The sequence below is a fragment of the Prionailurus viverrinus genome, chromosome B3, assembly GCF_022837055.1.
Source record: "Prionailurus viverrinus isolate Anna chromosome B3, UM_Priviv_1.0, whole genome shotgun sequence".
Lineage (NCBI taxonomy): Eukaryota > Metazoa > Chordata > Mammalia > Carnivora > Felidae > Prionailurus > Prionailurus viverrinus.
Genome location: NC_062566.1, coordinates 97,727,716 through 97,751,932, shown reverse-complemented (window position 1 = coordinate 97,751,932; position 24,217 = coordinate 97,727,716). Strand labels below are relative to the sequence as shown.

General features: G+C 44.1%; 1 protein-coding gene and 1 non-coding gene across 4 annotated transcripts in view; both read right to left on the bottom strand.

Annotated features, from left to right (window-relative positions):
• Positions 1 to 24,217, bottom strand: part of SAMD4A (sterile alpha motif domain containing 4A) — a 218,617-nt gene that overhangs the window by 111,503 nt on the left and 82,897 nt on the right. The window lies entirely within an intron of this gene.
• LOC125169183 (U6 spliceosomal RNA) lies at positions 15,914 to 16,017 on the bottom strand. The gene has a single exon (XR_007153511.1). It is a non-coding gene; the product is annotated as a U6 spliceosomal RNA (small nuclear RNA).

The window sequence follows — 24,217 nt, the reverse complement described above, 5'->3', positions numbered from 1 at the left end:
CTAAGACTTCCTGGAATCAGATGCCATCCCCCTACCACTCCATCCCCCCCCCCAATCAGGGGTACCCAGAAAGGAAATGACTATGTGGGGTCATAGAGCCCGGGTGCCCCAGTCAGTTGAGCATCTGACTTCGGCTCAGGCCATCATCTTGCAGTCCATGGGTTCGAGCCCCATGTCGGGCTCTGTGCTGACAGCTCAGAGCCTGGAGCCTGCTTCAGAGTCTGTGTCTCCCTCTCTCTCTGCCCCTCCCTCGCTCTCTCTCAAAAATAAACATTAAAAAACAAAAAGAAAGAAATGACTATGTGACTCTGAGAGAGGACAGCTGTCCCTCAGTGTCCTGGAGCCTAAGCCCATGAGGGCCAGAGCATCAGTGCACACTTCCGTCCCTCGAGAGCCAGGCAGGGTGCTGGCTGGGTATACAGTTTCCCCAAGAGGGCCCACCTCTGACAGCAGCATATGGAAGAAAATAATGTGCCAGCTGTGGAGAACCTGGGGTTGGTTATCCAGGTAGCCAGCAATGCTGAAAACAAGGGTTTTTCCTTGTTCGTTCATTTCCTTCCTTCCCAGCAGGCCCACATATGAGGTAGCAGAGTGCTTCACACAAGTCAGTGAATGCCTGAAGAACAAGGCTGGCCTATATTGTTAGTAGAGTGGGATTTCGGTCTTAGTCTATTTCCTTTTATGCTTTCATCTGGCACATGTTCTTTCTCCATTGCATTATCTTTTTTATTTATCTTTTTAAGAAGGCAGCCACAGCCAGCCTACGGGCCCATCTTGGGAACTCGATTACGTGCTGAGAAACTCCATTTTAAATACTTGCGGGAACGAAAGTAAATGCTTCAAATATAACTATGATTAGTAAGTATTAATGTCAACAGGGTTACCAGGAATTGGGGAATGTCAGACTCACGAGCCGAGCCTTCAATGGGATGTGTGCTGGTTAAGTCAGGGACCCGGATATGGTGTGTGTGTCACTGGCAACTGTTGCCAGCAGCACTCAACAGCCCCCTAGAAACCACCTTATTTTAGGGTGCAGCCTGACCAGCTCACCTGTGTTCTTGGTTCTTCTTACAAATGAATCGAAATCTAGATGGACATTAGGAAAATAACAATAGTTTAAGAGCAAATCCCAGCATGTCTCCAGAGCAACAGAGAATCAAATTCTGAAAGCAAATAAGATGTTGCTTTATTCTTCTGTCTCTGGCTCTGCTGGCCGGGTGTGAGTGAATTGGGTGTGTCGGGTGAGGGGAGAAGAGTCTCCGGAACATACCATTATGATTATCTAACAATAACAACACTCTCGCTGGCAATGTCAACTGAAAAGATTAAAAGCGCGAGGTTTCTTCTACTCTACATGGCAACCAGCTTCTGAAAAAAAAAAAAAAAGTAAAAATATGAACTGCTTTGTTAGGTCTCAGTGATGCTGGCTACTTTAAGAATTTTTCAGCCCTTAGCATTATAAACTGAAGAATGCGCTGTTTCAAAACAGAGACTTCTGGATCTTATTTTAACTAAAGTTACTTTTCAATTTTTAGAAAAGGATAGTTAACAAATGTGGCTAAATTTAAGTAACTTTAGTTAGTTTTCCCTTAAAACAACCATGTCATAAAGTAATCAGACACTAAAAAGGCCTCAATACCCACATTACAACCCTACACATTATCTCTGTTCACAGTCCAGAGACATACACAATCCAAGTCTCGGTCACAGTCCTGAAAATGACACCACATTGGCAAGATGCAACTCTACAGCAGATGCACTAAAAAAAGTGAGTGGCGGCTACTAAGGCCCAATTTGCCATGCATTGTCTTATTAATTTTTATTTTCTGAGAAGTAACTTTTTTTCCAAACAGTAAATGTGGCGGTTGTATTAAGACCAACACGGTTACTGTTCATTCCAATAGTTCTTGTCCTACAACCACATGAAGCCTAAGAAAAGACGGCCGTGGGGGGCGCCTGAGTGGCTCAGTCAGTTAAGCTGACTTGGGCTCAGGTCATGATCTCACAGTTCTTGAGTTCTAGCCCTGCGTCGGGCTCTGCGCTGACAGCTCAGAGCCTGGAGCCTGCTTCGGTCCCTGTGTCTCCCTCTCTCTCTGCCCCTCCCTTGCTTGCGTGCACTCTCACTCTCCCAAAAACAAACATTAAAAAAAAATTTTTTTTTTTAAAAAGATTGTTGTGTGAAGAAAGACACAGTGACCTCAGACACGTGTGTGAGATCTCCCAACAGATACACACAGCAATCAATGGTGGTAGAGTACTGGCATTTGGCATCTATGATCAGAGGATAAGGAGTGTCGCCCCAGTGGGACTTTGAACACACATGTTCCGTTTTCTCTGGACACACATGCACCTGTCCTCCCATCACCACCACCATTTTGCCTCCAAGTCCTCCAGGTCATCATCCCCTCCTGTCTTCTCCAGCCAAATCTTGAAGGCTGTCACACAGAAGTATTTCCCTTCGCACATTCTGAAAGCTTGGTCTGGTAAGGACAAGCAATGGAAGAGTTACTGTGTAGAATCGAGCAAGGCAAAAACGGTCTCTCAAGTGCAGACAGGGCCTCAGGGACATAGCACTAGGTTCGAAGTCTGGAATGGAATCTCCTGTACCTCAGTTTCCTCATAAGAAAAAAAATAAATTATAATACCTTCCATCACCAGCCACTTCCAAAGAACAACCAGGAAAACAATGGCTTGTGCATCTAAAGACTCAGCGCTACTGTAATGCTAAGGAAGTCACTTTGAATGTCCTTGTCTAAAGATCTTTACTCCTATAGGCTACAACCCCCACTCATGCCCACGCCTTGGGGGCATCCTCTGAAATCCAGTCTTTGCCTAGAATCTTGCATCATCTGGAAAGGGAAGAGAGTTGAAACATTCTTGGTTGCAGATTGGTATTTTTAGCACTTTTCGAAAAGATTAGACTGTTTTTCATATAACTCGTTTCTCATAATATTAGCACTTGTGTTTTAAGAGCACGGAGCAGGGAGCTATTGTTAGAGAAGACAGGATCAGAATAAAGTAGCTGAGTTATCAGCTATATTGCTCATTCTTTTCTTTTGCTGAAAATATCTCCTCAATGTCTACTTTCCAATTAGCAGCTCCAAAATATTCCTGATCCAAAGGACTGTAGATACATAAGAATCACCAAAACCCAACTTTAGATATTTGACCTTCTATCCCAGTCTCCAAAAGTGATGGGAAACTGGCTCATCTGTGTTTCCACAAAGGCCTACCGGTCCATCAGACATAAAATTCAAACTCAAGTCAATAAAAAATAAGCACTTGAAATATCTTCCTTATTTCCCCCACTTCTTCCTGCTATCTATTTCTTGGCTATTTTACTACTTTTAAGTCTTACACAGCACAAAGAAAAGGGGAATGTTACTTGAAAGAAGTTTGGGGACAAGGTTGGGTCAAGCAGAGGGTAAATTAAAAGGTTGGGATTATTCAGGGTTTCAATTTTCTATGCTCTCTCAGTAGACCACGTGCGCACGTGTGTGTGTGGTGTCTATATATATACATGCACGCATACAACACACACACGCGCGCACACACACACGCGCGCGCGCGCACACACACACACACACACACACATATACCCACAATTATAGACGGGTAGGTCGACAGAGAGACAGAATGAATGGGCGAGAATTGGCTGCAGGTCATTGGAGACTTTTTAAAAAGCATTCAGATGCTAGTATAAACCCCAGGAGACTAATTCAGCAGACAAAAATGCCCTTTTAACCAAATAGTTCCAACGTATGAGAGAATTTCCTCCTTTCGCCAAAGCCAAATATTTTACTGTGCGTTAAAAGACTAATTAAAACAATATTGTGGTATTCCAGCATGCGTGGGTTATGAAGAGAAACCTTCACTTCATGAGCAAACACTGAATCTCTGGTGAGGGTTAGGCAGGAGTTGTGGAGACTTGCTCTGTTTCATTAATATTCACATATCTACTTGGTAAGAACTGTAGCTTGGAACTATGATTTCCATTACAAAGCCCCTGAAATGCCAGGAATGAGTCATGGCATTGTGCCTGGGCACTGCGCTGATTTTCTCCATTAACCAGGCGTACATACTGACAACTTCCAGGAGAAAAGCTGAATGAGTCAGTTTCAGGAATAAACCGCATTAGAATACTATGTGCGAGGAGGAGTTAGGGTAATAGGAATTGGGTGGGTTTTTTTTTTTTTTGGTGTGTTATTGTTTTGTTCTCCTTAAATAGAAACATTCATAAAATTCATTTCTCCAAAGAGCAAAAAGCATAGATCCATCCAATTATTAGGCTTCTAACACCATGACCAGATTGGTGGCTCAACCACCGCACAGTGTGGTAACACTGCTAGCTAGGATCAATCACAGCTTTTCAAGGACAATGCCACAACCACTTGAACACATGGGGCGCTACCTTTGGACCACTTCCAAGCATCTTCTCTTGTCCTGACTGTCTCTTCTTCAGGTGTCTTCCCCTAGCTGACTTCCATAGTGAAATGGGAGTCACAAGGAGACAACGACAAAGGAGAGAAAGGCGTGGCTAGAATTCAGGCAGAGCAAGTGTGTGTTTCACATGCAGCTACAACAACCCTAACTGTCCAAATGGATCGCTGGCTTCGGCAGGGAGCGGAATGCATTACGCAGGGCTCTACACTGAGAATGTGGGGACTCCCGCATTCTGTCATGTTCCCTTGTGCCATTCTAGTTATGGAAATCGGACTCCAAATCTCTTTAGCCCTCCTCTTCCTTGAGAGTCGTTCCCATATTCAAGAGAGGAAGGCCTAGAACGCTGTCAACTATTAAAAAATATCTGAGTATATTTTGGGAAGTCTGGTAAGGGGGAAATACTGAAAGCATCATTGGCTAACATCTCTTCTGATTTTATCTGAAGTTTGAAACCTGGATCATGAAATGACTTGAAAACGGAAGAATCACGATACATGGAGAAATCTGAATATGCCACAGGCACTTGCAAAGCCACACTGTGAAGTTAATTAGGGAGGGTGATTACGAGGAGCTGGCACACCTCTTTCCAGCACGAGCCTGCTGCGCTTCTCATTGGCTCCCCTGTTCAGGATTATACTCAGTTGTTCTACATTTTTCCTAGGACTGAGCCACAGGCTTGCCTTTTCTTTTTTTGGATTTGGCCTCCAATGTTTAGGCACGAGTCAGCACACACAGATGAATAGATGAACTGAGCTAATTTAAGGGAGCCCTCCCATGGAAGGATTCTCTTTTAGCCCTCTATATTTAGTTAAGGTTTGTGCCTGTGCAAGATACTTACTAAAGGACTCAATTTTCTAAACCTTGCAAGTGAGGAATCTCTGCCATGAGATCTGCCTCCTAACAGGCTACTTGCTTGTTCACTGGGGTTCTAATGTCCTCATAGAAGCATTCAAACAGGCCAATTAAGGTGACCTCATTTAGATCATAGGGTGACTAGCCTCACTTTCATACATGCAGCAAGCATACACCGTGTTGGGATCCGGATTGGTGAATATCCCTATCAGACAAAACTTGCTAAAACTTAATTTGATATGACAACTCCATTGAATTGCTACAGAAGCATTCATTTTGACTAAATCACAGAGTTCCTAAATTTCACGTTTAGTAACAAACTAAGGATCTGGAGCTTTCCACCGCGAAAGCATGGATTCTCGTGCTCTTACACTGTTGCTTAGTCAGACCTAACACATGGCTAAGGAACAAGTTTAACGTCTAGCCCTCAAGCAAAAAAAATTCAGAAGATTCTGTGGCTTCCTGGCTATAAAATGAACTGCTTTCCATGGTAATGGATGCTCTGCCTTCTTTTAAAATTCTCCCCATCCTGCTGATTTGAGTGTCACTTGGGGCATGGCTACTATCAACGTGAAGGGATATACTGCACTGTCACGGTGACAAAAGTGTCAATGGATTTCCTCCTCGTGTTTTTGACATTTAAAGACTTCTGCAGAAAGGTAGACTCCATCTGTGTCCTCCTGCTGGCAGAGACTAAACACCTGTATGGTAGAAACCAAGCCAGGATCCGTTCAGTGTCAAGATGGGCCTTTGGAGAACAGAATCAATTACCCACCGCCTTCTTTTGTTTCTCAAATCCTTGGGCGTGCTGAAGAGGTCAAGTTTTAAACAAGCTGCTGTTGCGTTCTTACTTTTTTAGACAACCTCACGCAGAAATGTGTATCTAAAAGCAACATAAAGGAGCAGCAAAACTCCTGCCCTTCTCTCCCTAAAAATGGAATAAATTTACTTGGCAGCATCTTTGCTTCCACTGAATATATTTACTTCTTAAATGAGACAAACCTCTTGCCAGGCTTCTCGCCCACAATGCAGGGACATAGGCCTCCTTTGCATAACCTCTTCTTCCCATGGAGAAGAATGAGAATGCCATGCTTTAATCTTTTGGCATTTCTCGTTGGATGCAAGCGGGATCCTAAAAGGGAGTTAGGTCCCAGGAAGGAGAAGTGAATGAATTTTCTTCATTCCCTTCCCCCTTTAATTATGTGTGTCCCAGCATGGTTTTTTTTTTTTTTTTTTTTTTTTTTTTTTTTTTTTTTACGACTCATAGAGTAGGCTTCATGCTCAGATAGAGGCAGCAGACACTTCAGAGAGCAGGGAAGAGTGGCCTCCAGAGTTATGGCTCAGAAAAAGAAACCAATCCAGATCCATGGGCTGAGGTTTGAAGTTTAAGACTAATGGCCGTGACTGTTTACACAGACAGAAGACAGTTATTTAAGGCTGAAATATGATCTACCTTTAGCTCAGCCAAAATGATGATCCAAGAGAAGCGTAACGCTATGTCTTCTTAGACTCTGCTGCCGAGGGGTCTTGCAGAGCGGCGGGGCTGTGGGGCTCCCTCCCAGGGGCTGCAGCACCCCTGACCCTCACCTCGGAACCCAAGGCCCAGGGTCCCATGGCAGACCCCCTACCCCCGATGATGCCTGGGCATCCTGACAGCAGGTGGGGATTCAGTGGACTTCCAGAATGTTCCTTCTAAGCAGACTGGGGGGGTAAATGAAACCAGTCCAAACCTCAAGTGCTAAAAGCAGCAGGCAGCCTGCTTTGCTGACACTGTCACAAAACCCCTGGTCTAGAACAAGGCAGCCATTATTTCTTCACTGATCCCGAGAGAGCTTCTACTGCCTGTATTGTTTTCTAACTTTGGAAGCACCAAATAAGGACGACTTTTGGTTCAAGGTAGGAGCCACGACTGTTTATATGACCTCACTCTTTCTTACATAATATATTAAACAGGCCCCTTAGGCCTAAGTTTAAAAGCCAAATTCTGCCTCTGGACAAGCATGTGCAGTTCCCATTGAAGTTGGTGTGGCTTGGCTATCAGACAGCTGGGGGCAAACTCCACTCTTCAGCAGGGATATGACGGATAACTAATAATTTCCAAGACTGCAATATAATGCTCTAATAAAGAGACACTGGAGGAGGATGAAAACAAAAATGCCTTTAAAGTCGAAATCAACAGATACCTCCCATCATTTATGAATGTGCTCATCTATCTCCCTAGCTCACAAGGAAGCCTTGAGAGAGGGCCCAGGCACCTCTCTGGAGATCATTCAAGATCTCTTTGGGTGAGCCTCTACTGCAGGAGAAATGCGGCCTGGACCAGAAGGTCATGCTTCCAAGTGTTGACACGGTGGTAACTCGTTCCCAGTCACTTGTGTGGGGAGATGCATCGTGGGTTCCAGAGCAACAGATCACGTTAGAGTTGCACTTTATCATTTCCCCGTTCCCATGCTACACACAGACGTTTTATGGTACATACATAGATTTACCGTATACTACTTTGTTCCACAAATGACTTCCATGTGGTCTTAGGAACTGCCCTACGTCCCCATAACACTTAAAAGCAATAAATTAAGTTAAAGACTTAAAAACAAGATTACTCTCTCATAATAACTTGGATGATTATTTTTAAAATTGAAGACAGCCTTGTCATAGCTAAAGTCGAAAGTAAATCAAACCTAAGGCATTCTGACCCTCCAATTTTTCATTTAAAGACACATCCCAAGATAAGAGGGCATCCTCTCAGTGGCTCTGTGAACCCCGTGCAGCCCTTTCTGAAATCCTACAGAAACCTGCCATCGGTGCACAGAGGGGGAGGCAGAAGGCAACACCCTCCGCATCCTGACAAAGTGTGACATGTGTCGATCACTGAAAACAAAGACTCCTGAGGTCAGCTTTACTCATCCCCACCTCCCCACCACCCCAGCACAGACAGCAACATGACTGCATGCAACCCAAGGCTCAAAAGAAACAAAACAGCACACAAAAACAAAAACAAAACAGCTGATGATCCCCTAAAGAAAAAAATCTGTAATGTAAAAAGGAAGCAGTGGACGGAGTAACGGTATGACATTTCCTGTCCCCTCCCCCCATGCCAGGACACCTCCCCTCCCTCTGCTCCACGGTTTTGCTTCCTTCTGGGGCTCGGCTGCACATCTTCCCTGACGTATCAATTCAGGCCGATGTGTTGAGCCCTGTTAATCCAACTTTCGACTTCATGCCCACTGGCATCTGGTTCACTGCCAGGTTCGCTGCAACTGAAATGTAGAGACGTACCCTGAGACAGGTTCAGATTCTGGCTTCACACACACTGACCATGGAACTCTAGAGGACGGATTGCATTTCACATTTTCAGTAAAGTCCAAGGTTCCTAGCCTGCCACTCAAGAGCATCCATAATCTCATCTCAAGCTGCTGCTCCCCCTTTTTCACCTTCTCCAACCCTATACCTCAGGGCAGACTCTGCCTTGTCTCATGTTTCTCCTCCATCTAGAAAGGCCATTTTGCCCACTTTCGTTTGAAGGGTAAATCCATACCTATTGTAAGCATCTTACACATCTCACTGAATCCTTACAACAACCCTGAAAGGTAGATACTATTATACTCATTTTAAAAATGAGGAAGCAGAGAGACAGATGTGACCAAGCCTGCTCAAGTAGCCCAAACGAGGAAGTAGCAAGGCCAAGGTTTGAACCCAATGGTCCAACCCCCAAATTTATGTTCTTCGTGATGCTAGGCTGCCTTGTTCATAAAACCTCTCTCCTCCCAAACTCCACAGACCTTTAGTAGTGTCTCTCTTATGGTCCTACCTCTTTTCTGGGACATGATGAACCTTTCAAGGACAAAATCCATGTGTGATTAAACTCTGGCCTCTACGGCTCACCTCCGAGCCCTGCACATGTGCAGTGGGTACCTGTCAATATTCGTGGGCAGAAGGAAGTAAACAAGGAAGGAAAAAGGTACCCACTCAGCAAGGGATCCCTGCTGGAGTGAGGAAAAACGTCATTCTTTATTCTCACCCCTATGTGGTTGCAGTTTTTATATTTACTTTTAGGGTTTTTGGAGCGATTTTAGCTGCTGTGGTAAGGAAAGCAGGTAGCCTGGAAGGATAAAGCTGTGTCCTGTGTGCATGAGAAGCAACAGAACTCAAGTTTCCCTTGGTTCTTGTCATATACAAGAGCTACTTGCAGAGGCAGTGGCAATGACAGTGAGGACAACAGCAGAAATAATAACAAAAACTACTATCAATGATTGCAGGGATGCCTGGGTGGCTCAGTCTGTTAAGTGTCCAACTTTGGCTCAGGTCATGATCTCATGGCTCCTGAGCTCAAGCCCCGCCTTGGGCTCTGAGCTGACAGCTCAGAGCCTGGAGCCTGCTTCAGATTCTGTGTCTCCCTCTCTCTCTGCCCCTCCCCACCCCCTTCATGCTCTGTCTGTCTCTCTCAAAAATGAATAAACATTACAAGAAAAGAAATGGTTGCATGCCAGTGCCAGGCACTTTACATCCAGCGTTTGCAATCCTTTCAATAATCCTACAGGCCAGGCCTTCTCACCCTCATTTCACTGATGGGAACCAAGATTCAGAAAAGCTAACTCATCTGGTCAAGGTCACAAGCTGGTGAAACACAACACAGAAGCATGAACCCAGATCTGCTTCATTCAGGGTCGGTCTGGGCTCTGTCCACTGTAACAGCAATGCCTTCGGTCTCCCGGGAGCTAAGAAAAGCAAGTCACCTGTTCCATTCATTCTTTGCTTCCTGGACTCTCTCTTTGGTTTAGGCTTTCAGGTGAAAAACTACCTCGCACACACAGTCCTTCCAAGAAACCAGATGAACTGTAACCCACGTTCACGCTGCTCAGAGTTCTTAATTACTAGGAACATACAGGCCCGCAGTCATTAAAACATACCATGAGATATACAAGAGGGTGGTGCAGATGCGGGAGGGGGGCAAGGGATGGGGCCAGACAGATTTGCTTGGAGTCAAAGAGGCAGAGAGTGAACTCAATGTTCTGCTTAGAAGAAAGATAAATCATTTTTCATTAACCTATAAAGTTGTCTTAGTTGGGCCACAACAAACACCTGATGCGTTCACAACATTGCCACAAAAGCATTTTAGTGGTCTCGGGTGTAAACAATGGTTTTGCACAGGAAGAGCAATGCCTTTCACCCTGGAGGGGTGGGGAGGAGGGAGGAGGAGGAAGAAGGGAATCCCTCAAAATGAAGCACACACTTAAACATGATTCAGCTGTGATTCATCAAAGCTGGAGTAGGTATTCCGTTCACTCTAGGATTCTGGGTGCAAAGTGTTCTCTCCATGCTGACAAAGTCATCCTTCCATGCTCCTGAATGATAGGTCACTTCCACTGACGTGCTCTAAAGTTCACAATACATTTAAGATAGATTTTTCTGTGTGTAAGGGAGAGGGGCACTATCGTGAGCAGAAATGCTAATAGCTACTGGGAGCCTGGTTAAAAACCAACCACATTAAGAGTCAGGCTTCTAAGGATAAAAGCCCCCATTCAATATTCTTTATCAGCTTGATTCAGCCACACTTGACACATTTGCTACTCGTTCCTAGTCATGGTGATTTCAAGTCTGTAACTGTTCCCTTGAAGGGAGCGCTCCATGGAAAGCACGTGTGCTGAAGGGAGCATCTGGGGAGAAAGTGGCAACCTCCCCTTGATAAGGGACTCTGGGTCGGGATCATGTGAGCTATTTAACAGTCCCTTGGCTAAGCCTCCTCTAGCAACTAGAATATGAGGCAGGCAGTCTGGGTGCACTGTGTTCAGGGAGTTTCATAGCAATCAATTTCTAACAGATCCAGGCAGTAGCAACAAACTCTGTAGCCCAGCCACTGCTCTGACTTATCAGTGGTGCTTCTTCTCAGTGGAAAGAAGACAAATATGGCAGGCTAATCTAAATGTCCTCTGCTCTGTTGTCTTGAGCACTGATATGAGGCTCATCCTTCTTTCTGTCTTTCCCTGTCTGTCTGTCCTTCATGACCCTGTAGCAGAACAGGGCAGAAGAAGAGCTCACACTCAGGAGCCAGACTCCTTGGGTTCAGGTCCTCACTCTGTCACTTACCAGCTGTGGCCTTGGGCAAGTTACTTAGCCTCTCTTGCCTCAGTCTCCTCACCTGTAAAATGCGGTGGAGAGTAACGACCTATTTCACAGGGATTTCAAGGGAGTAGACTGGAAAGGGGATTAAGTTAAAACAAAAGTGCCATGTAAGGGTTAGTGTCTTTTTTCCCTTCCTATCTTCCTTCCTTTGCTTTCTTTCAATAACTACTTATTGAATATCCCCTAGACACAAGACTCTACCCTGGATGCCACATAAACTTTGAATATAGACAGGGTGGAGTCCTTGTCCTCCAAGGAAGGACAGAAGGTAAAAAGCTATGGTAGAAAAAGACCACCAGTCTGGGATTTAGGGAAACGGGGCTAAGGCCCCAGCACTGCCACTAACTTCTTTGTGGCGCCCTCACCTGTAAGCACAAGATCCTTCTAGAGATCTTGATAACAGAAAGCAATAGTACCCAGCCAGGCCCCACACACCTTGCCACCTGAGTGATGATACAGTAAGAACCACAACGCAGAGGGGAGAGAAATGATCTCCGGTCAGGCCAGTCATGGAAGGCATCATGGGCTCTGAATGTATGCTTAGCCCTTAAGGAAGGTTGGAGGTTGGGAGATGGAGATGAGTGGACGAGGGATAATGTGCAGACATTCAAGTGTATCTGGGAACTAGCAAACAGCACATTTTGGTGGCAGCTGAGAACTGGTTTGGGGAAAGCAGGAGGGAAAACAGACGAGCTCAGCTTTTGGAGGGCTGGTGTGCAACACAATGGGCAGGTTAGGAGGAGGAGAAAATGTCAGAATGGCAGTATGAGGAGACACGTGTGGTGGTGGCCTGCAGGATGGACCAGGTGGAGAGCAAACAGTTGGAAGACAACTGCACAAGGCAGGCATGAAGACTCAGAGGTGGGGGAGGGGTCTCTGGGCTCCGGAGGCAGGCCCCCCACGGGACAGCTGCCCAGTCTGGGGTATGCTCGTCACCTCTTACTCACAGTTCTCTCATGTTCACAAGACGATGACACAGCAAAGTGTAAGCACAGTGCCTGCCCACGGTAAGAACTTAGTAAACATTCTCGAGAAAGCAAAGTAATGGCATGTGAGAACAGTTGTGAATGAAGCATTACTGTTCACCTGGAAGTCAGTTATTAGTGAAACACACAGCAGGTGACAGCAAAGAGAGGGGCCTCTGGAGACTTTGCCCAGGTGAGCAGGAAGAATACAACAGAGAGAGAGCTGGTAATCCAGTAGAATGTCAGGATGTGGGGGAAGGGCGTGTGCCTCTCCTTGACACTAGTCAGAATGATGTGGGGTAACTGGACACTGTAACTGCTGTGTAGACTAGGGAGAAAATAAAGCCAATGCCTTCCCTGGACCTAGATCCCTGGCTTATAGTCCCTGAGGAAGACAGGAGAGTTACACCTCCTCTCAGACTCAGCCCAAAGCCACCAATGGTGCAATCGTAGATACCACTGCATCCCATTAAAAGACAGTGTTATTGTTTTCACTGTCAAGGTGAGGAAATTGGGCTGAGGTCACTTGGTGAGTTGGTAACAGCTGAACCCAGAGCCTAGGACTTTGTCATGGACTTGAAAGCCTGTTCCCTTCCCAGCTGTCTCTCAGGGCTGTTTTTGCCCCAATCAGCCTTCACAAACAGATCTAAAACCACAGTGCAAAATACAAGAGCGTGAAATTGGAAATAAAATAGGTGCTTCTACATCTATTTAAATCCCATTTATTTTTAATAACTACTGAGGTTAGGCTTTGCATGAAAGGTGAGTAGTTGGTTTAAATCTTGATTTATGTCTTGGTTGACTAGTAAAATATTGTCATTCTGCTCAAGTGAAGAAAAGGCCCATCGAAAACGTCACACTTACTTAGCTTTTCTTAAAACTAAGTGCACATCTCCTGGGCATTTTCTTCTATGGTCTTAAACATCTGCGATTTGTCAGATTTTGTTTGCTGGTATGTTCCCTTCCTCCAACATGTGGGGGCATATATGTATCTCTAGGTCTATGATAACCAAAGGGCACCCTATCACCTGATCACCCTATCAGTCACACATGAAAAAATTCTCATCTTAAATGGGGATCATTTGTCCTCTTAGTTAAGTCTCTCTGACCATGTTTGTAAATGGAAGGCATCTGGCTCAGAATGGGGGCGGATACAATGCAAAAAAAATAACAGTAATACAAATTGATTAGCAGGAGAGTCTTCAGTATGAGCAAAACAACTATGGCAATAAACCTACCCTAACATGGAAGTGAATGAGAATATCAGGCCGTCGATCAAGAAGTTCACACAGGCATTGTTCTAATTAAATCCACAAAGCATTGCTGATTCTAGTACTTTCCATGGGCCCCTCCTTCCATTGATCTTGGGGGTCCCCTCTTTACCTCCATAGACTAGAACAATGCTTCTGGGGTTTTCCCCACAATCATCTGCTTCTTCTCATACCTCATTCCACAGCTTGGGTGATCATTGTCAGTCTTGCTTGGTCATGAGGGACAAGTCCCTCATCAGACTTAATCTAAGAACCAAAAAACTCTGGGGCGTCTGGGTGGCTCAGTCAGTTGGGCGTCCGGCTCCTGGTTTCAGCTTGGGTAACAATCTCATGGTTCATGGGTTTGAGCCCTGTGATGGGCTCTGCACTGGCGATACGGCTTGGGATTCTCTTTCTCTCCCTCTCTCTGCCCCTCCCCTGCTTGCATGCTCTCTCTCTCTCTCTTAAAATAAATAAACTAAAAAAAATTAAAAAAAAAAGTCTCTCTTTTACCTGAACAACAGTGGAAAAAATCTGTCTCTTAAACTCACTCCCTGAGCTTGAGAGTCCATACCCTGCCCAGTTGTGTCTCGTTACCAGGAAAGAAACCCACTAGCTCAAAGTCAGAACAACAAGATTTCTTATTGAGACCAGAAAGGGGGTTGAGACATCCCCTTTCTTCCAAAAGCCTGAAATATCAGGCGAGTTCTTCTTTCAATCTGTTCAGATTTTAGTCAGCACATTTTGGTGATTCTAGACCCAGAAAATCCTCGGAAATCAGAGTTCATTACGTAGGGTCAGAGAGACCGAGATGGATGATGGTCAACCAGGAATTAATGAGGATTGCGGACATCCAACCAATTTCACCTGGAGATCTCTGTGGCCATCCATCTTTTCCACCATCTGCTCCAAATTTGGACCTATGCCCTGAGAGGCAAAAGACAAATACATCCATCTTAAAAGTCCACCCAGGTGAAATGCCATTAAATTGCATTATTGCCCAGAACTGCAGAGAGAAACATTTCCTTTCTAGTTAATCTAGCAGCCATCAGTTGTTCCCCACTAACTTGAGAGAAGCATCTGGTTTATGTGCTAGAATAAAATACCCTCACAATCTATCAAAATTAACCCCCTAAGAGCTATTACTGAAATGAAGGACGGTCTCTTATGTGTTGGAGGTAGGTAGATTCATGCTTTCCCACGGAGTTCATGTTCTGGCACACTTATCTTTGGGATCTGCATTCCCTGGGTGAATAGGAACCCAATAATCATACCTGTTTTATGATTTTAAGCATTCCACGTTAGCATAAAATTAAAGCACATTCATACAGCTGTTGTTGCTAAAGACAACAACCACCTACCTCATGGTAAAATATTATTCTTCCTGAGGGCTCTCAGATACCTCTGTTAGCATGTCCAGTATCTACAGGCATTCTTACGTTTTTCCTGCAGTTGTTTGTACTCTGATATAGGGTCTAGACAGAGCACAGAGACAGTGGAAGGTCTTTCCAAAATGTTTTAGACCAAAGAGGATAGAAAATAACCTTAAATCACATTGGATTTTAGGACACCTAAGATAAGATTTCTTTCATTATATCCTGATCTCACTTCATGAGAAATAGGTATATTCCTCAACTATCTAATTAATTCACATATTAATAAACCTCATGATCTCATTATTTAAAGGAATTCTCTCTCTCCTTGTGTGCGTGTGTGTGTGTGTGTGTGTGTGTGTGTGTGTGTGTGTGTGTGCTGGGTTCACATAAATAAATACTTCAAATCTTTTTAAGCCAAAGACGATCTTTCTTGAAAACAAGTACTTTGAAAAATACTGTTGTTCAACTCCAAATGGTTTCTCCATTAGAAGAATGTAGACTTCTTTGTCAGGGAGACTACATTCATTGGTTAGGGAGAGAGGAGAGGGACGTAGAGAGAAAAAGAGAGGAGGTGAGAGAAAGAGGGTGGGAGAAAGTTAGTGAGTGCGGTCAGAGAGCTTGTGTAAACAGTATTGCCTACAGTGTCCCCCTGTTACAAGGGCCCTTGATGAACATGCTAAGGGAGATGTCCCTTAGCTGCTTTCACCCAAGCCTGGCTCAGTTCTCTTGTAATCTGCATAGGAGAAGCATCTTGACATGCTTAGTGGATGGGTGTATTTTACACAGCAAACCACAGCCACAAGAGAAATTCTCCAATTCAACATGACTGGGTTGATAGTCTAAAAAACTGGTTAAAGCATGGAATCATAAAAATGATACTCTCATTATATGTATGTATATATTCATTGATATTTATTATATATTCACAGATATTTATGTCCTTGCACAGTAGACACGCTGATCTTCTCTGCATCATTCCAATTTTAGTACATGTGCTGCCAAAGTGAGCACTATATTCACAGATATATAAATGAGTGTGCACTCATTCACAGATTCGGTACAGGAGCAATGCCTTGTCTTTGAAGATGGGTCCACTGTCTGGAATTTCTCAATTTCCTGTATAAACCAGAAATCTGTTATGATTTTCAGGTTCCAGTTTCTTTAAAAAAGATACAAAATCCAAAGACAGCTGAAAAGCAATCTGACTGCAGAGTCCGCCTAGATTTTTATGACTTTCCCCACAATCTTTTAGTGTTATCTTGTTTATACTTAAGTCGTCCACAATTTCTGTTCATCACTGACAAGTCTTTCCAAGACAACGGTGTAGCTTCATAGGAACACCTCTCCTTTTCACACTCATATATCATGTGTTTACATAATATTTAGTTACATGTCTTAAATGGAAAAAGTACAACTGGTGTAAACAGGTTTGGGAACAAACAGCTTGCAGTTGGCTTCTGACTGCACTGATTGGGGAAGTGGGAGGGTCCATGGATAGCAGCTGCCTCACAGGGCACCCAGGCATCTGCTACACTTGCTGGGGGAGGAGGGCACACGCTTGCCAGGGGAGGAGGGTACATGCTTGACTGGAGATGGACTCAGGGAGCTTCTCTGAATCTCAGTTGAGGCTCAACCAAAGAAACAGCTAATGATCTATTCTCATGCGGGAGGGGAAGAAACCAATCAGGTTGGCCCTAGGGAGGAACTGTAGGTTAGTCTCTAACCTGATGCCTTTCTAAGGTGCTCAAGGGTAATTTTGTCTGCTCAATTTTTATCTTATAGACTATTGGATAAACTCCCTCATAAGATGCAGTAACACTGCTGTAAACAGAACAGAAAGAAAAAGTAGTGGTGCTTTTGACCAAACAGAGAAAAACTGAAAGGCGGAATATATATTATAGAAGTATATATAAGTATGTATTATATAAGCACCTATACTTTAAAACATATATATGTAAATATAGTTTATATTTTTATTATATTCATACACAACATATACAAATATTTTTATTATTTTATATTTATATGTAAAGTATATGTATTTAAATATATATTTATATATAAAATATAAATATATGTAAAATATATATTATATATAAAGTACAGATTTTATATATTTTTATATATTTTAAAGTATATATATACTTCTATATTATATATACTATATATTCTGCCTTTCAGTTATATGCATATGTGTGTGTATATGTCTATAAGAGTATATATACATATCTATGGTGTGAGTGTGCGTACTTATCTGATGGTGCTTCACGAGATATGGAGGTTCACACTGTATCTGAAGATAATTTGATGAAAATCTTTAATCCCTAAAATTCTAGCTAGACTGAAAAATTGGCTTAGTTGCCTTGATTCATTACTTCAGACCCCAGTCTATCATTTTACTCATCATCACTGCTATATAGGGTTTGGATAAACAGGTTTTGGATGAAAAGTATCTGAAGCTGAATCCAGCCCCCGGGACAAGGAGTGAGAGCCCACAATCATCCTTACTGGCCAATTCCACTCTGTGGCCACTTTGCAACACTAGCAGCTGTGAGGGGTGGCATATTTAAAGGGCCTTTATTTAGCTCTTGCATTTTATTTATTTATGATTTATTATTTACATCCTGCTTCCTTCCACGAAGGATTTGGGACAGCTTAGCGCTTCAGTTTAGCCCATTCCTAATCAGTTCAGTCACTTCTCCTTCATCCTGCTATGTCCAACTTCAATAGAGTTGTTTCCCCAGTGTGGCCAATTAACTCGGACCCCTGTGGTCTGGGCCTTCCACTGAGCAACAAAGGCGGTGCTTTTGCAGAGTCTGTGACCTTTGGATTCCTGCCCCAGCAGCACAGGAAATTCTGGCAGCCCTTCCCAGGGCATCCCTTTTGGTGTCAAGACCTCCTGGGGGTGGCATGGGGTGTGGAGACCCACGAGTCCATCAGCAGCTCCACAGCCTGTGCAGAGAGAGCTGAAGAGTAGCCTCAAGGACTCTCCCTGGGGACTGTGTGGGACGCCAATAAGTGTCCCAGCCAGTAGGGGTCTCCATCAATATGTTCAATAACCACACACCCTTTTGGTGAGAACACGAGAAAGAGCAAGCCTCAATCTCAGCTACTACGGATCTCCACCCATCCACCTCCACCTCCAACCCTGTCAAGTCTCTGACTAAATGGAGCAAAGGATCCACAGGCGTCCTTCAATCTGCCATGATCTTGCTGGGCTGAATAGATCACCCAACTTAACTATGCTTGCTTTCTCCATCTACATCTTAGTGATGAAAACACTGGTCACAGGCATACTTAAAGAACCCCAGGGTGAGAACTGCCACGTGTGGCTGCAGAAAAGCCCCTGAATGTCCTTGTGCCTGAGAGTTGCTCCTATTTGACCATCTTTTCAGGGCCCCAGTCCCTTGCTCTTGCTTTTCTTTGTAAGAATGGCAGCCGCTGATCTCAATGCCTATTACTTTCCCCCGACAGTGAATAAAGCACTGCATTCAATCATCTATTCTTGTTAGCTAGTCTGCACTCCTGGTAATTCTGCTCCCTGAGAGGATAAATAGCATTAGGCACCTAGTACACAGTTGTCCATGTAAGGGATTGTCCTCAGACAAAACAGAGATGCCTCAGACCATCTGAACATATTTTTCCATTAGTGAGGACAGAGTTGCATGCATCACACATACTCTCCCGCCAACCTTTTCCCAACCAATAGCAGACATGTGGAAACAGCTGGCAGAGGCTCTGGGTGCGACCCTTGGCCATGGAATAGTATGAAGCTAACTTGCATGCACAGGGAATGAATCCACGACAGATTCACTAACCACAGGACTGAGGTTAATGAAGAGATAGATGATCCAAATGCTGGCCTTGATTGGAATGGAAGCTATCTTCACAGAATAGAAAACACTGGGCTAGATTCCCCAATGGTCTACCTCAGTGGTCTGCTCTTATGTGCTAATCGGTGCTGTGTCCTAACCACCTGACTAACCAGTTACAGACTTGGGAGTATGACAGACACCAAGGGTGGGGCTTTGAACTTTGCAGTAATAAAATGACAACAAAGAAATCTATAGACTGTACATTGCGTATCTGAAGTAGAGGTATGTAAAATTTTTATTCTATATTGTTTTAATCTCATAAGGCAAGTAAATGTAGATCCTTGTCCTTGGTATAAAAATGCATATGGACTGAAAGATAAGATTTGAATCACACGTCTCTATCTATAAAGCACTTCCAAATGCTACCCTTGTGTGGTATCATTATTACAACCTTGCTTGATAGATGAGGAAACTCAGGCTCAGAAAAAAGTGAGGGGCTCGGGGCGCCTGGGTGGCGCAGTCGGTTAAGCGTCCGACTTCAGCCAGGTCACGATCTCGCGGTCCGTGAGTTCGAGCCCCGCGTCGGGCTCTGGGCTGATGGCTCGGAGCCTGGAGCCTGTTTCCGATTCTGTGTCTCCCTCTCTCTCTGCCCCTCCCCCATTCATGCTCTGTCTCTCTCTGTCCCAAAAATAAATAAACATTGAAAAAAAAAAATTTAAAAAAAAAAAAAAAAAAAAAAAAGTGAGGGGCTCTTGGGTGGCTCAATCTGTTAAGCGTCTGACTTGGGCTCAGGTCATGATCTTATGGTTCATGAGTTCAAGCCCCATGTCAGGTGTCATGCTGACAGTGTGGAGCCTGCTTGGGATTCTCTCTCTCCCTCTCTCTCTCTCTCTCTCTCTCTCTCTCCTTCTCTCTCTGCCCCTCCCCCACTCAGGCTTTCACTCTCAGAATAAATAAACTTAAAAAAATTTATATATAAAAAAAGAAAAAAAGTGATTAGCCTGAAGTCTAGAATCCTGGTGTTTGACTCAAAGTTGGCTGTACCTCCTGTTTTTTTCATGTTCCTACCACTCATGAGACATGAGCTTGCTGATCAAGTCCAAGAGGGAAAAGACCCCTTCAGAGGACTAAAAAGAGATACAAATATTGTGTCATTAGTTGGCTTACCTGGGCTTTCAATGTCTGCCCACACAAATGCATATTTTAATAGGCAAACAACTCTGTGGCTAAAAGGATCGGACATGTATGCTTGGATTTCAAGTTTGATATAAGCCATTCAAAGTCACAGGTGAAAAACTGTGCAAGGATCTCACTTTATAAAATGGCTTACTTTATAAATGTGGTTCAAGAGGGGTGCTACTAAAAGACATCATAAAGGGTGCCTGAGTGGCTCAGTTGGTTAAGCATCCGACTTCAATTCAGGTCATCATATCACAGTTCATGAGTTCGAGTCCTGTATTGGGCTCTGCATTGACAGCTTGGAGCCTGGAGCCTGCTTTGGATTCTGTCTCTCTCTCTCTTTCTCTCTCTCTCTGCCCCTCCCCCACTGTGCTTTCTCTCTCAAAAATAAATAAACATTAAAAGAATAGAACAAAAGACATCACGAGATTCTACATTTTTTTTAAACTCTTAAGTTGATGTTATATCCAGTCATTCCATCCAGAGCACACTGAAAGTCTAAGCCGAATTGGAGAGTGAGTCGTGATGACTGGCACATCCACCACCAGCGGATCAAGGTGTCTCCTCGCTTTGCTGAGATGCAGTCCTCCTGGACAGTGCTGCTCCAGTCCTGGAGACTTACAGCCCCCTGGGCTCCTGCTCCCACAAACTCCCGAGGAACACTCCTCAGCAGTAGAAGGAACTTTCTCCTGTTCTTTGCAAACAGAAGACACCTGTGGCAAAACTTGTGCAGGTGTGAATGTCCCTAGAGAGATGTGGATGACAGTATGACAACGGCCTGGCCTTATGTCCCCAGCCTATCACTTTCCAGAACAAGTTAACCAGTTTCTCAGAGGACTCTTGGTTCCCTCCATTAATTATGGAGAAAATAAAAATAATATCTACATCCCATGTTCCTATGAGGACAAAAGGAAGTAAGGTAATTCGAGAACAACACAGCACCGTCCAAAGAAGAGCTTAGGTAGCAGTGAAGCCTGGAAAATGAGATTAGCTAAGACCCTGGGACCGGGGGAGGCAGACTGACAAGGGACTTCTAGAGCAGGCCTGGCTCACTTCCCCACTTCCTCTTCCCAGCCCCAGGCACACCCCCAGTCTGACTTCTCTTCTAATGAATGTAATCTTCAAAGATGTGAGAGTGGAAACAAAAGTGAAAAGTAAGGACATTGCAATGGGAAGAGGGTAGAGCCACAAATGGCACAGAGAGGTCAGGCTATAGGCAATGGCTGGATGGAAGAGACTCTTGTTGGTGGGTAGGTTGACTGCAGTAGGGCCAGATGGCTACCTACCCAGAGCAGAATGTCAAACAAGCTTTCAGGGCTGTCAGGATGAAGGCTACCTGGAGATGGGACTTGGCAGTCATTTGCCCAAAGAAGGAGGCTGAGTCTCCTTCAGGCTGAGGCCTTGCCAGAGAATCTGGATCACAAGGGGCTTACTGAGCCTCCGTGAGGAGGTCTGGGAGTTCTGTGGCCCTAGGTAAACATTTATGATTAATTGGAGAGCTAAATAATTACACCTTCCCTTCAAGCTCCTCTCACATCGAATCATGTGATTCAACTAAAGAATATTCTTGACCTCAAGGTCCTGGAACCTGGACCTCAAGGTCCTGGAACTTTAGGTTCCTAACATTGAACTGACCTGTTAAAGGAATCTTCACTCTGTAGGTCCTCAGCTCTTGGGATGAGTAGGATCTCCCCACCATGCAATCTTTAGACTATCCAGATGTACAGAATTGCAAAGTAGAACCCAAAGAGGACATTCTCACTTCCAAGAGATAGGTGGAAAGGAGGTTGGCTCTGCACTGGCTCATTTCAACAGTCCTCACAGGAAGCTTCCTGAAACTGTCACTTACTCTGCAAGGCTGACTGTCCTACTGGTGCAGCTGGCCCATAGGAAGGAGCTGGTGGTCATCTGATGTGACTGTACCACTGCAGAGGACAGACAGGTGTCTATGCCTTAGCAGAGAACCCAGCACAACTTTGACAGTAAGGCTGCAATGCTCTCAGCAAAAAAAAAAAACCTTGACTACAAAGCTAGAAATAGCACTTCCAGCCGACCTCTGCTCTTCCCCTCCATAAACCTAGCATCTCTCCGACCTTGACTGGCAGCAAACAAGCAAGATAAACAGCCCATCACATAGTTAGTTCTAGCTGCCTTGGAAAGCAAGAAAGGAATCGGGAGAAAACCTGCACTTTAAGGGATGGAAATGTAACAGAGCAGTGGGGAAACTTCTTTCTACAAGAACGGCATGGTAGTGTTACTTATGGAGGCAAAATTTTAGTTAATTATCAGTTTCAGTTTCTTATTACACCACAGATAGATGGTGGGTGGACTAGTCTGTTTCAGTGGCCAATGTATCTGGAATATTTTACAGTAAAATATTTTAATGGCCATTATTAACTATAATGTATCACTGTGAGTTTAGTGAAGAAACTGAAAAATGATCATACTACAGGTATGATTAGACACATGTATAGATTAAACAGAATGCACACATTCCTATAAAAGGCATCCTGAGTACCAGTCAATGTGGCATTGACTTCCACTGGAAAATAGATGTTAAGTTTCTCCAGGGAATGGAGAAATGGTAAAAAAAAAAAAAATCAGGTTATCTGTCACCTTGCCCTGTGGGCTTGGCAAACAGGAAAAAGCACATAAAAAGGTAGTCCTAGAATCAGCTTTACTATAATTCTTGCTACTTATTTTAGAAGATATCTGTGCAAGTATTTCAGCACCTCTCTGTATCTCAGCAGAGAGGTTCATGCTGAGTTAGGGAGGTCCTCTCCCTTGCCAAATAAGGCAAGTCCAAACTCAAGGGGGAAAGGCCAGGAAGGGATGACCTAGGGAAGACACCCTGAGAGGGGTCCATCACACCAAGAACAGAAGCTTCTCCAAACAAGTATCCTGGGGAGAAAAGCCGTTGACAGCTTCAAAGTATCTCTCCATATGTCAACAGAGAATAGCCAACCAAAAATGTCATCAATGAAAAACCATCTAGACACAGTGATGTGACATGGAAATCTACTGAATTGATGAAGGGTAAAAACAGAAACTAAAGAGGCGCCTGGGTAGCTCAGTCAGTTAAACGACTGACTCTTGATTTTGGATCAGGTGATCATCTCGTGATTCATGAGATCAAGCCCTGCATCAGGCTCTGTGCTGACAGTGTGGCGCCTGCTTGGGATTCTCTCTCTTCCTCTCTCTCTGGCCCTCCCTCCCTTTCTCTCTCAAAATAAATAAAATAAAACTTTAAAAATAAAAGAAAATTTTAATTACTTAAAAAAAACACAGAAACTAAAGATTATTGGAGAGCTGAATTCTATAGGAAGGGAAGTTAAGGGTAAGAATCTAACTCTTTAAGGGCACCTGGGTGGCTCAGTCATTAAGCATTGGACTTCATGACCTCAGGGTTTGTGAGTTCAAGTCCCACATCGGGTGAGCTTGAGCCCTGCTTCCAGTAAAAAAAACCATGAGTCCCACACTTTGGGTGAGCCCCACTTCTCTCTTTCTCTCTCCCTCTCTGCCCCTCGTGGGATTCTCTCTCTCTCTCTGCCCCTCACTCACTTGCACCCTCTCTCTCTTTCTCTCTCTCTCAAACAAAAAAAAGTCTAACCCTTTAGAATCTAAAATCTTGCAATCTAATTTTTATTCATTTTTCCATGTCCCACCATAAAACTAGCTTCCTCAACAATATAAAAATAATAAATATTTGCTGATCATTTATTATTTGCCAAACACTCGAAGCACATTACATGTATCAACTCCTTTCCTTATCAAAACAAACCTATGTGGCAAATTCAATTATTATTACCTTCATTTTACAGAAGGCAACATTAAAGCACAAAGAGGTCAAATGAATTGCCTAAGGTCACACACCTGGTAGGTGTGTGGATTCTCACGTGGCCATTTTGGCTCCAGAACCTCTGCTCTTAACCATTATGCTTTACTGTCTCTCAATGAAAAGGAATGTCCAAAGGAAAGAGAGAAAACAATGCCAGTGAAATAAAATGGGTTCTACCTGAATCAGCTTGCTGGAATAAATTCAGTGAATAAACAAGGACAGTGTATGCCGTGATTGCCTCCACCCCAGCACTCACCCCTCCCCTCCCCCGCTGTGGGGAGGCCATGGGACTTGGGCAGACCCATCTATTGATGCGGTCCCTGAAAAAGCATATTGTCTATCTGCAAAATAATGAACTGGCATTTCTGTTTATGGATTA